The following is a 14,407-nucleotide window of genomic DNA, read 5'->3' as shown; positions in this document are numbered from 1 at the left end:
CACCTGAGAGAACTCATAAGAGAGGACTCACCTAACTCCTAGTCTAGTCTTCACACTAAAAGCACATCCTGGCCATCCTTTATCTCCGACACAGATCATCGCAATGACTAAAACAGGATCTACTGGGGATGTGAAGATGCATTCTTCAAATTCCATTTTCCCCCCACAAAGTCTGACACCCAACTCACAGTTGTTGTCTTTCTCCCATTTTAAGGCAGGGTCTTGGGGAAGGAGAAAATATGATTTGAGCCCTCAGCGTCATTTCTAGAAGAGAAAACGGCACTGGGTCATTTATCCTATGGATACCTTTCAGCAGGAGTAAATTAATGAGTTGTTACCAAACAACTGAGTACCAAACAATGATGTTTCATGTCCTCATTTCTCCCACAGAGACAATGTGAAGGGTGGCCCCAAGTTTCCTGCTGTTAAGTGGAACTTAAGTGGGAGAGAAGAGGAACTTTGTTTCTGAGCTGATAATCAGCTAAAAAAAGGCACATAAAATCCAGAAGGGAGAACAGTCGGAGCCTTTAGGAAGCTCAACAATGTTCTATACTTAAAGACCTTTATAGATTAGACACAATAATAAATAAAGTTGGAGGAAAGAAGATCGACCAAAGCCAATCACATTATGGTATAAAATTTATGTAATTTAAAAAATGCTTTGAAATTATATTTTATGCTGACACATTTTTTTTCTGATTCCCGCCCCCCCCCTCCGCCCCCCACAAAATTAGCTAAGAAAAATTTCAAAATAGCACAGGTTGCAAAGTAACTTTCTGCCTTGGCCAGATTTGGAAAAGAGATCAATGACATCCATGAATAGTGACATTTTGGTCAGACCATCTGTCCCCGGAAGTCACTTCACATAGTGGAAAGTCAGATATGTTAGATGTGAATGCTGACTCTGACACTGCTATGTATATGCCTTTGGGCATAAGCACCACCTAAATGAAGGTATTATGCCTCCTAATTGGGGCTTCCCTTGTAGCTCAGTTGGTAAAGAATCTGCCTGCAGTGCAGGAGTCCTGGGTTTGATCCCTCAGTCAGGAAGATCCTCTGGAGAAGGAAATGGCAACCCACTCCAGTATTCTTGCCTGGGGCCTGGTGGGCTGCAGTCCATGGGGTCGCAAAGAGTCCGGCACGACTGGGCAACTAATACTTACTAACATTTATGCCTCCTAAAGAGAGCTCCCTGCTTTTGCCCTTGCCTGTCAGTCTATCCTCTGCACAGCAGCTAAGGGGGAGGGTGGGACAAAGTGGGAGAGTAGGACTGACAAATATGCACTACCATGGATAAAAGTGGAGAAGTACTAAAAGTAGTGGGAAGCTGCTGTACAGCACAGGCAGCTCACCTCGGTGCTCTGTGATGACCTAGAGGAATGAGACGGGGGTCGGGGGGAAAGCGGCTCCAGAGGGAGGGGGTCTGTGTATACATATAGCTGATTCGTGTTGTTGTACAGCAGAAACTAACACAACATTGTAAAGCAATTATCCTCCAATTAAAAAATAAAAATAAAATTACTGTCTTTCCCCGCAAGGTACTCTCATTTCATGTTGATATTTTTTCTTCTTATCTCTTATCACCACTCCATATACTCTATGTTACTTATCTCATTTATTATATCTCTACCCATTGGAATGTAAGCTTTATGAGGATAGGACAGGGAATTTTGTCAGTTGTTTGTTTCTAGAATGAATGCCTAGCACTTAGTAAGCATTCAGTATTTAATGAATGAATGAGGGAGATAATGAATTAACTAAACATACTAAGATTCTCTAAGACTCTTTGTTTCCAGAAGGAATGCTTGGCATATGGTAAATATTTAGTAAATGTTTACTGAATGAATGAAGGAAACAAGAAATTAACTAAACATACTAAGATTCTTTAAGACTCTTTTCCTCAATTGTAAAATGGAAATAATACCTCCCAGCATAGCCCTATCATATCCTAGGTATTAATTCATTGCAAGTCTCTTCTTTACATCCAGGCTTGTATAAAAATATTTTCTATCATCTATCTATATCCTGAGGATAGAATTAACAATACATTTCTACGTATAGCACCATAATTTCAATTCCACAGTCCCACTGTCATGATTTCATTTTGCAAATTACTTTGACAAAGAGGCTATTTCTGGTTGGTTCATGCCCTTTTGGGAAGATCCTCTGGAGAAGAAAATTAATGGCAAAACCACTCCGGTATTCTTGCCTGGAAAACCGCATGGACAGAGGAGCCTGGTGGGTTACAGTCCATGGGGTTGCAGAGACTGAGCATGATCTTTTACAGAATAAATGCCTAATAAATATTAGTTTTCTTTCTTCTCTCTCCCTTCATTTTTATGCATGTTAAGTACTGTCTCAGTCAACAAAACCCTTTCAAAGATCCTTTGCTAGTCTCACTAAAATTTAAAATACCACAATTTCAAACACTAAGCAGAGACTCAATAAATATTGGTTTAAATACATATAAAAGATCAGGACCTTAAAAATATTTTTATACTCGCCAAAATGCAGATGCCTTTGCTGCCTGTTGTCAGGCATAAATTACTTTTGAGGGAAAGTGAGGACCCAGCTAGAACAGTGATGGATTTGACAGATAACCTTCAGGTTTTTACATCTCTGAGTGACAGTGAACAAAGGCAAGCAGGCCCTGGAGCTGCATTGGCTAGATTGTACTTTCCAGAGATCCTTGGTGACCACAAACAGGCTTCGGTTTATTTATCCAAGGCTCTTCTTTCAGGGCCAGACTAGAGAAAAAAGGGAGGGTGCTGCCAGATGTGTTAAAGAAGGCAAGTGCCTAGAAAGCCTTGGTTTGGGTTTCAGCTAGTAATTATAAAAGGCTAAGTATAATCTGGGGCACTCTAGTTTCCCTTCCCAGACCACAGAGCCCTGGGGGAAAGGATCCCATAATAAATAAAGGTGCCCTCTCAGTACATGGGGAAGTATTCACAGATTTGCAGAGAATTTGTCATCCAAGAATCCAAATTAGAATTGGGTCAGAGTTGGGGGGTGTGTGTGTGTGTGTGTGTGAGTGTGTATATTCGTGTGTGTGTGTCCTACATAACAATGGGTGATGAAAGCAGAATGGTTGGTAAGTAAAATCCCAAGCTTTGAGGCCTGAGTGATCTGACTCACACTTTGTTCAAGATGGGGTCCTCTTTCCTTTCGGCCAAATATGGAAATTGCTAAACAATGGCCATACGTTTCCTTTCTGTGCTGCGGAGGGACTAAAAGCACAGATAGAACAGATACAAAGAGGAGCCCTCAGGGAGAGAAATCTTCAAAGTATTATTAAATAGAGAGAAGCAATTATCTGGGAGATACAAAGATATCAGATTGGAAGATGGGAAATTATTAAAGAGAAAAGACTTCTTGAGATGTGTGTAATTAAAAGTGAAGAACTCAGTTCAGTTCAGTCACTCCGTTGTGTCCAACTCTTTCTGACCCCATGAACCGCAGCATGCCAGGCCTCCCTGTCCATCACCAACTCCCAAAGTTTACCCAAACTCATTGAGTCGGTGATGCCATTCAATCATCTCATTCTCTGTCATCCCCTTCTCTTGCCCTCAATCTTTCCCAGCATCAGGGTCTTTTCAAATGAGTCAGCTCTTGGCACGAGATGGCCAAAGTATTGGAGTTTCAGCTTTAGCATCAGTCCTTCCAATGAACACCCAGGACTGATCTCCTTTAGGATGGACTGGTTGGATCTCCTTGAAGTCCAAGGGACTCTCAAGAGTCTTCTCCAACACCACAGTTCAAAAGCATCAATTCTTCAGCACTCAGCTTTCTTTATAGTCTAACTCTCACATCCATATATGACTACAGGAAAAACCATAGCCGTGACTAGATGGACTAAATGTATGTAAAAATTTCTATGATGTAATACTACAAAATATTAGCTTTTTTTTTAATATCTAAGAGCTATATGGCTGGCCTTGCATGAAACATTCTATATACCCTTATCATAACTAATCACAGTAGTAATCTTTCAGAGTAGTTATATTCTAATTTTATAGCTGATGAAACTAAAAACACAGAGGGCAAGTGACAGACCCAAGATAATAGCTTGTAAAAACTAACAATCTAGGTTTAATTTGAACAACAGAGAAAAATAGACTTAAAAAAGAAAGAAAAGAACAGAGTTTTAGGGATCTCTAGGACAGTAACAAAGATCTAATAGTCTAACCATAAGTGTCCCAGATAAATAAGAATGTGGGGCTGAAAATTCATTTGAAGAATGACTGAAAACTTCCCAAATTTGGCAAATAAAACCCCACAAATCTGCAGATTAAAAAAGATGAGCTACCTACAAATAAGATAGGCTCAAAGAATTCCTCACCGAGACTTATCACAATTAAACTCCAAAAAAAGACAAATCAAAACTTTTGAGGGACTTCCCTGGAGGTCCAGGGATTAAGAATCCATCTTCCAATGCAGAGGACACAAATTCTATCCCTGGTTGAGAAACTAAGATCCTGCATGCAGCAAGACAACTAAGCCAGTGTGTCACAACCAGAGAAAGCCCCTGTACACCGCAAGGAAGAGCCCATGTGCCACAATGAAGGCTCAGTGCAGCCGAGTAAGTAAATAAATAAAAACGAAGAAAACCTCTGGAAAGTAGCCAGAAAAAAATGATGCTTATATGTAGGGGGACATCAATTCAAATCCATAGATTTTTTTTCATCTGAAGTCACTATGGCAGAAGGGAATGACATTTTTTTTAAATAATTGTCAAAACTGAATCCTATATTCAGTGAGACTGTACTTTAAGTATAAAGTGCAGTGGAGGATGGGGAGGACTACCAGATAACGGAAAACTAAGAGTATTTGTTGCTAGCAGACCCAACAGAAAGAATGGCTAAAGGAAGCTTTCCAAAGAGAAAGAAAAAAATAACTGCTGCTACTGCTAAGTCGCTTCAGTCGTGTCCGACTCTGTGAGACCCCATAGAAGGCAGCCCACCAGGCTCCCCTGTCCCTGGGATTCTCCAGTTAAGAACACTGGAGTGGGTTGCCATTTCCTTCTCCAATGCGTGAAAGAGAAAAGTGAGAGTGAAGTCGCTCAGTCGTGTCCGACTCTTAGCGACCCCATGGACTGCAGCCCACCAGGCTCCTCCGTCCATGGGATTTTCCAGGCGAGAGTACTGGAGTGGGGTGCCATTGCCTTCTCCACTAGATGAGGTCTAAAAGTTCTTCCAGATATAATTCCACAGACTCCAATCGGCAAAAGCACCCTGACTCCAGCGACATCCTAAGGAAATCATAATGTCTTTACCTCGAAAATGAGGACTGGGGAGGTGGTAGTTTTTCAGAGAGGAAGTGTCACCTGGGTCCTTCCTGCACTGGGAGCTGCACTGACAGATCACGGTCCAGCCCGGAGTCGTAATTCACGAAACAGCGAAACTCATTTCCCAGGGTGCGAGTAGTGTGTTGTGGGATAAACTTGCACATCTTCACTCCAAGGAGCTTTGCTGCCGCCTCCTCCATGACAGCACCTGTGCACAGCAGGATCTTTCCCCGGGTCAGGAGCTTGATGGTTTCCGACATTTTCCTAAGACATTCCTCCGAGAGATAGAGGGTATCTGCCCCGACGATGTCAAAGCTGTGTGTAGCGATCCTCTCAGGTAAGTTCACAGGGTTCCTGTAGTCATAGTAGACAAAGTCCTCTCCGTATATGGCAAACCTGTGGTTGTACTGGAAGATGCGGACAGAGACATCGTCTCTGTGCCGCTCTCTCAGCTTCTGGTAGACGCTGGGGGCGCTCACAGAGGTTTTAAACTTTAGGAAGGACAGGAGAAGACATGGATAAAGTAGGGAAAGATAATAAACTACCTTTCGTATTTTGAGCTTCTTAAATCATATTTGGTACTTAAAGCAAAAATTATAACATACAATACAGTGTTCAGTGCATGCAGAGGAAAAAACTAAGACAATTAAATTTTTATGGGATAAAGAGAAAACAAAATAGAAGTAAGATTTTACTACTCTGAAAGTGGTAAAACATCATATAATTTAAAACACTAAATAAATCAAAGTAGAATTCTAAATAATGTTATTGTAACCCAGAGGAGCCCTAAAATACCACTAATTACTTGAAATGCAAGCAGACTAAATGGACCAATAAAAAGACAGAGGTTGGCAGAGTGTATAAAACAAAACAGGCCCAATATTCTGTAATAATCTAAATGGGAGAAGAATTTGAAAAAGAATAGATACATGTAGATGCATAACTCAATCACTTTGTTGCACACCTAAAACTAATACAACATTGTTAATCAACTATTCCTCAATATAAAATATAAAATAAAAGTGAAAAAAGATTCTCAATCCATGAAACAAAAAATAAGCAAAAATCCATAATCCAACTATTATGAACTGAACGTTTGTGGCTCCCCCCAACAAATTCATATATTTGACACTCTACCATCCCCCTCAATGTGATAGTATTAGGAAGTGGGGTCTCTGAAGGATAATTACATTTAGTTGAGGTTGTGAGGGTAGACCCCCAAGCTAGGATTAGTGCCCTTAAAAGAAAAGAGACACTAGAGCATGAGGGTACAGAGAGAAAGCATCCATTGGCAAGCCAGAAAGCAGGCCATCACCAAGAACCAAACTTGAGGGCTCCTTAATTTTAGATTTCCCAGCCTTCAGACCTAAGGGAAAGAAATATCTGTTTTAGCCAACTGGTCTAAGGTATTCTATTAAAGCAGCCTAAGCCAAGACATGAACAATATTCTGTCTTGGCTTCCCTGTTGACTCAGTGGTAAAGAAGTCTGCCTGCTAATGCAGACTTGAGTTCCATCCCTGGGTCAGGAAGACTCCCTGGAGAAGGAAATAGCCACCCATTACAGTGTTCTTGCCTGGGAAATCCCATGGACAGAGGACCCTGGCGGCTACAGTTCATGGGGTTGCAAAAGAGTCAGACATGACTGAGTGACTAATCAGCAACAATACATTCTGTCTATGAGAAATCACTTCAAATTTAACATGAGTAAGTAGGAATCAAAAAAATGGGAAAAGGTCTATTACATAAACATTAAAAACATCTGACATGACTATTGATATCAGATAAAGCAGACTTATAGAGTGAAGACAATTAGTAGGGACAAAGAAAGACATTATATAATGATGCATCTTAAATCCTGACTTCAAGCAAGAAATCGTCTTATATTTATAGGGGTAATATATATAAAATAAAATGTATAGGACTTTTGCTTTAGTATACACAAAAGAAGGGGGTTTCCCAGGTGGCTTAGTGGTGGAAAACCTGCCTGCCAATGCAGAATGCTCAGTTTCAGTGCTTGGGTCAGAAAGATCCCCTAGAGAAGGAAATGGCAGCCAACTCCAGTATTCTTGCCTGGGAAATCCCATGGACAGAGGAGTTTGACAGGCTACAGTTTATGGGGTCAAAAAGAGTCAGACACAACTTAACAATAGACCATGAGCATGAGAGAAGAAGGGTATACAGTTTATCACAGGGCTCTTTATACAATCTGGAGCCTTTCACTAATATTAATATTATTATCATTTTTTTCTGACTAACCAATTACAAAACAAGCAAAAAATCATCAAAGTAGAAGAGTAATCCCAAGATTAGAGTCAGGACAGTTTTCAGCATGTTGGCAAACAGAGATAAAGCCTGTATGGCAGGAAGGAACTTATTTGAATGAAGAGCAGGAGATGAGTTTAGAGAGACAGGCTGAGGTCAGATCATATAGGTCCTTACAGGCTACAGCAAGGAGTTAGGTGTTTTATTATAAAGGCAATATGAAGTCACAAGAATATTTTAAATAGAATACTGATATGGTTACAGTTTTGTGATTCTATAGTTGTTGGAAAGAAGGAGAGTTTGCATATAGCTTAGAGCATAGTGAGTTTGAGATAAATGTGGAATGTCTAAGTAGAGATGTCCAGTTAAAAAAAAATAGATCAGGAACAAAAATGGCAGTTATGGGCTTGCCTGGCTGTCCAGTGGTTAAGAATCTGCCTGCCAATGCAGGGACACTGGTTCGACCCCTGGTCTGGGAAGATCCAGTGTGCCGCAGGGCAACTAAGCCTGTGAGCTTAGCAACTACTGAGCCTGTGCTCTAGAGCCCACAAGCAGCAACTACTGAAGCTTGCAGGTCTAGAGCCTGTAATCCACCACAGGAGACGACGCTGCAGTGAGAAGCCCTGGCATCGCGACTAGAGAGTAGCCCCCACCCGCCGCAACTAGGGAAAGCCTGAATGCAGCAGGGAAGAACCAGCCAGCCAAAAATATATAACTTAATTTAAAAAAACCTTTAAAAAAATGGCAGCTATAACATGTGAGTCATTGGCACAGAGTTGGTGCCCAGGGCAGTGAAATGAACCAAAGAAGTCTTTCGAAGGAGACAAAAACTTCAAGAAGAAAACCCCAGCGAATGCCATTATAGAAAGTGAGAGTGAGAAAGGAGCTAAAGGGGATTCCCAATTGTATACCTCTTAACATCTAGATTTATTTCTAGACTGAGCATCTGCTCAATAATCTTATATCTTTCCTATCCTGATAGAGTGGATTAGATATTCAATTTAACATAGGTTTCTGAAATACTTCCTCATATAAAAAGTAGTTCTTGTGATATTGCAGAGAAGGGACTAGGATTTAAATCTTCCAGGGTTGTTTGATTTGCATTCTTATGTAGCTGAAACAATAAACTACCCAAAGCTCATTTAATATGGATGTCCATACTTTCCCATGTCTGATTGATAGCAGTCTTAATATTATCTTCAAATCTGAATTATCAACTTGAATGTCTAAAATTGTTCTCCTTGAAGGGCTTATTATACCTGAGATTTTTGAGCCAATAAACTATAAATTTGATGAGATTCCAAATTGTTGTTGGTGGTGTCTGACTCTTTGCGACTCCATGGACTGCAGGACTCAAGACCACAAGATTCTAAATTACCTGCTCTGAATTTCTTCCCAGTGTCACCACAAAATCAACCACAGAAAGGATACATTTTAATAGCCCTTTTCATTCTTATCTTGTTTTCAAATCATCACATGTCCCTTAAGTTTAGGACTTTACTAAGGGAGGGAGACTATTCCTCTTCTTCTTTCTGTTTCCACTGTCCCTCTCTTGTTCACCACATTGATCACAATTTTGAACTTAGATCCACTATCTAACATTAAAGAAGTCTAAAAGTTTAGAATATAAAAGTGTAAAGATTAAAAGAAAGTGAAACCAATAGACTCAGCAAAAGTTTTCCTATTTGGGGATTGGATTAGTATATTTAATGCTGCCGCTGCTGCTGCTAAATTGCTTCAGTCGTGTCCGACTCTTAGCGACCCCATGGACTATAGCCCACCAGGCTCCTCCATCCGTGGGATTTTCCAGGCAAGAGTACTGGAGTGGGGTGCCATTGCCTTCTCCGAGTATATTTAATGAGCAAATATTTAATTTGAAGTTTCTCTTAAAGAGAGGTCGACTTGAATATTGAGCTGGTACAAAGGCTGTCAATAAGGTTCTCTAAACTGAATGAGAAAAGCTTTGGCTTATAGATAAGTATGTTTGTAGCAGGAGGCTCTTGAATTTGGCAACAGAAAGGTGACTCAACAGGTCAGAGCCCACCACGAAGAGTAAATAAAAACCTGCAAGAAAATAGAAAGGCAGCAACACATATTTCAGACCACAGAGTTTCTGCCTCTTACCTCTTCCCACAGTTTACTTCTTTGGGTAGGTTTAATTGTAGAACAGTTAGTTTTTTTTTAGTACAGTTAGATTTCTTTTAGTAATCCTTAAAATCAAAAGTAGATAATTTTAAAGTCTTTTCTAAGATAAAGAAAGATGACAAGAAACAAGCCAGAAAGTTCAGACAGGCCCACATTTCCTTGTTCTTTTCTGCGTTGAAGGTGTATTAGAAAAGATTTGGATTTTAGCTCTAGTTACGTGGTCCTTAAAGTGGAATCTCATTTTATTCATTTGTATCATAGGAGACAACTTGTACTGTGTAAGATTTCAGATCATTAACTTAAAGCAGCTGGTACCTAAAAAGTAGGTAAAACTAACTATAATCATTGTCTATCTCTAAGTTTTACCAGTACCGAGAATACCGAGAATAGCTATATATTTCTAGATCTTACCGAAAGAATTTCATTACCAAGTTTTCCAAACTGAAATTCTTTTAAAGAAGAGGAGGAAAGAGCAGTGCTCTGGGACCTGGGAGTCATGGCTTTATACCTCTTATGCAATGAACTTGGATAGAATCTCTCTACTCTGGACTCCAGTTTCATTAGATATAAAACGTGTTTATTTGCAAACACATTTGCTGCTATTGCTGCTGTTCAGAAGCTAAGTCGTGTCTCTTTTGCCACCCCATGGTCTGCAGCCCACCAGGCTCCTCTGTCCATGGGATTTCCCAGGCAATAACACTGGAATGAGTTGCCATTTCCTCCTCCAGGGGATCTTCCTAATTCAGAGATCAAAGTGCGACTTCTGTGTCTTCTGCATTGGCAGGTGGATCCTTCACCACTGCACCACCTGGGAAGCCCACAAATGCATGTCAGTTCAGTTCAGGTCAGTCGCTCAGTCGTGTCCGACTCTGTGACCCCATGAATCGCAGCACGCCAGGCCTCCCTGTCCATCACCAACTCCCGGAGTTGGACACGACTGATGGACAGTCACAACTGAGTGACTGAACTGTACCTAACTGAACTGAACCTTATGCAGTAAGTACTATTACTATTATACTCATATTTTTCAGAAAAGAAACTGAGTCACCGAGAGGTTAAACAATTATCCTAATATCACCACATATGATAAACTGCAGCAGGAGGATTCACATGTGGCATTGTAGTGCCCCATACTGGTCCCTAACCATCAGGCACACCGTATGTTATGTAATGGGTACATTTGACCACCTCCACTGCAGAGATTTTTGGAAAAGAAGTTAGGACTCTTAAAATAAGTCTTTATGGGTAGAAAGAAAGAAAAGGGGCTCAAAACAGTGATTTAGTACTGGCGATGTCTACTCAAGTTCCCCAAGTATCTGGCAGTCTGGAGTAATTTCAAAGTTTGTGCCTATGGAACAAAAAAGTGTAGCTTGAGCACAGTGGGAATGCCTTGCGCATTTTGCATTTTTTCCATACCCCAGTCCTATCTGTGCTTTGTGTGTGTGTGTGCTCAGTCGCTCAGTCCTGTCCAGCTCTTTTGCACCCCCATGGACTGTAGCCCACCTGGCTCCTCTGTCCATGGGATTTCCCGGGCAGGAATACTGGAGTGGGTTGCCATTTCCTTCTCCAGGGGGTCTTTTCCACCCCTGGAGTACAGGGATTGAACCCAAGTAACCTGCGTAGCAAGGTGTACTCTTAACACTGAACCACCTGGGAAGTCCCCTAGAATTTTGATTTTAAAGCATGATATTACTGCCATTTGTGTGCTAACTTCAACTTCTACAGAATCAAAGTTTGAATGCGTAGCTGAGCACTCATGGTGGTTGGGCCATCTTTCCTTTATTCTTTAATGAGTCCAGTGCACACTGATCTCTTTTCTCTCTCTGCTCAAGCTTCTACTCTTTGGCAATTCATCACATATTGTCTTGCAACATCTTTGGAATCTCTGTCTGGTGTTATTTAACTCATATTGTTATTAAATTCTTGAATATGTGTTTCTATTCCTCCAACTAGGCTCTAAGTTCCTTGAGGTTAAGGAGAGTATTTTATAATAACTGGCCATCATTATCATTTGCATGCAAATTACAGCATAAAAAGTTATTCAACATGCATCTTCATATTCCTTTATATACCAGTTCTATGAGAAAGCAAGTCACTTTCTACAGGTGAGGAAATGGAGGTCAGAGAAATGACTTACTTGTTCCAACATTGTCACATTTTATAAAAAAGGTTTTTAAAGTAACATTTATTTCTTAAAAGTTAACATGTGCACAATGGGAAACCAAAAAACACAAGAAGCAAAACACAAAGTCATCCATGATCACAAGCAGTTTACCGCTTGATCTGTCCTTCTTGGTCTCACTTGTGTATTTACACAACTAAGCATCCATTTGTATGTAATTAAGATCATATGGTTATGCATCACGCTTTTTCACACGTCATGAATATTTACTATTGCAAAGTCCCAAAGCTATGAGTATTTTGATGACCATCAGTTTTAAGAGTAAAAGCAGGTCTTTGAATTTCTTTTTTAAAGTTTTCAGTTTTTAACTTTCCCCATAACACCAAGCTACCTTTTACATGTTTTCATCATGCCTAGCACAGGGTCTTGTACACAACAGATACTTGAGAATTATTTGTGGGTTGATTTTAGATTTCAAAGGAAATTAAAGGAAGAATCATCAGGATCTGGAGCTGCATGGCAAACATCTGTAGGAAAAGTAAATAAATGAACTCACTGCCTGGCTTCTTCCAAACTGACAGTGTTTGGTGTTGAGGAAGCAAGTTATTTGGCTGAGTTGACTGAGATTTTCCTTTTTTAAATAATATTTATGGCTTTAAGGATAGAATACAGCTCACATCTTGCAAAAACTGGAGAGCACGTGTGTGTGAATTAAAGTCAGTTTTCTCAAGGTTCTGTTTTTTTCAGAACCACGTCTGTCTCTGTGATTATTGTAAAATGAGTAAAGAGCTCTGCTTAGCTTTCAGCTCATGGCCAGTGAGGAAAGAGCTTGGAGCCTGGCTGGGAAGTCAGAAACACGTGGTGGCTCAGGATCCTGGGCAAAACAGGGTAACAATAATAGTCATTTTTCATCTTCTAGTCCTTGGTGTCTAGAGGCCATTGGGGAATTTAACAAAATATACATAAAGCCCAATTCTGAAAACAAAGTCACACATCCCCCAGCCTTAACCAAGCAGGGCCTTAGGGAAAATGATAATAAACGTTTTCCTTCCTTGCCACCAACGTTACAGACCATCAGCAGTGACGCTGAGAACAAAGAAGTCAGGGGTTATGGGAAGGGGAAAGAGTGGAACTAGAGGGGAGCTCAAGAAGAAAATAAAGGCGCATGGCTGCTTGAGAAGTTGCTTCTAGACATAGATAGAAAATGAATTTGATGTGAAATGCCAGCCACCCCCTCACATACATGCACACACATACACACACACACACACCCCATCACCAATGATGAGAAGATAACTCTGAGTGATAAGTTAGGCACATCAACGTGGGAGAGGAGGAAATTGTCTGTTATGGTCATAGGAACACATAGCTGACTTGCTTAAGAAGTGATATAATGAACCTAAAACTGCTCTAAAAAGTAATGTTTATTCATTTTTTTAAAAAGTGAAAAAACAGAAATTGCAGTACGCTGCCAGTCCTATGAGTAACTTGCACTAAGAACAATATATAATAAATAAACCTGAGGGAAATATCATTTTTTTCTTAAAAAAAAAGAAGTAATAGAACACATGTCAACAATTGAAAGATGCGTGCAAGATATTACCTAAAAATCAGGTTGTAATCAACACACACATTTTGTTTCACTTTTGATACAAATGTGTTTTATGTACTTGGGTATAAATACATGCAAGTTAGGAATGCATTAAAATATGAAAAACTATTTTTTCAATATTTGATGCTTGAGAATACAGGTCTTTTAATATTCCTCTCCATGCTTCTCTGAATTTGATATTAGAATTCATCCTATTTTCATTTATGTTTAGCTAACAATCTGCCTGCAATGAGGGAGACCCAGGTTCGATCCCTAGGTCAGGAAGATTTCCTAGAGAAGGGAATGACTACTCACTCCAGTATTCTTGCCTGAAGAATCCCATGGACAGAGGAGCCTGGCGGGCTACAGTCCATGGGGTTGCAAAGAGTCGGACATGATTCAGTGACTAACCCTTTCGCTTCCACTTTCATCCTCGTTTAGTTGTATGACAGGTAACTCATGTAAATTCCCTCTCATAATCCACGGAAGGTGTTGGGCTCACACTTCATGTTAGTTGTCTCCCTCACTGCCTTTAACGTACGTGTTGATAGATGGATGGCAGCCTCAGAAAACTAGTCACCCAAGAACTTAGGTGCCACTGTAGTAGTGCAAGCGGTAAGTCTCTCAGTCATGTCCGACTCTTTGGGACGCCCTGGAATGTAGCCCGCCAGGCTCCTCTGTCCATAGAATTTTCCAGGCAAGAATATTAGAGTGGGTAGCCATTCCCTTCCCCAGGGGATCTTCCAAACCCAGGGATCGAACGCCAATCTCCTGCTTTGTAGGCAGATTCTTTACCATCTGAGCCACAGGGAAGCCTGAGGTGCCACTTGGGTGAGCAAATTCATGGCTGCTGAAATAAGCCATGTGGTTGCATGGGTTGGGAATAATACCCAACAGTAGCTATCCTGAGTTCAGGATAAAGTGTCTGAATTCCTTTATCTCATTTCCTCAAGGTAATAAACTGAGAATATCAATCAGCCTTTAGAGGTCCTGTGAAAATAAA

At 40.5% G+C, this 14,407-nt stretch overlaps 1 pseudogene; it reads right to left on the bottom strand.

Annotated features, from left to right (window-relative positions):
- Window positions 1–5,319: 5,319 nt before the first annotated feature.
- Window positions 5,320–10,189, bottom strand: LOC113903988 (annotated as a pseudogene).
- Between the last annotated feature and the right edge of the window lie 4,218 nt (window positions 10,190–14,407).

The sequence above is a fragment of the Bos indicus x Bos taurus genome, chromosome 14 (assembly GCF_003369695.1).
Source record: "Bos indicus x Bos taurus breed Angus x Brahman F1 hybrid chromosome 14, Bos_hybrid_MaternalHap_v2.0, whole genome shotgun sequence".
In the NCBI taxonomy this organism is placed as follows: domain Eukaryota; kingdom Metazoa; phylum Chordata; class Mammalia; order Artiodactyla; family Bovidae; genus Bos; species Bos indicus x Bos taurus.
The sequence above is the reverse complement of the archived record's forward strand: the minus strand, read 5'-3'. Positions and strand labels throughout refer to the sequence as shown.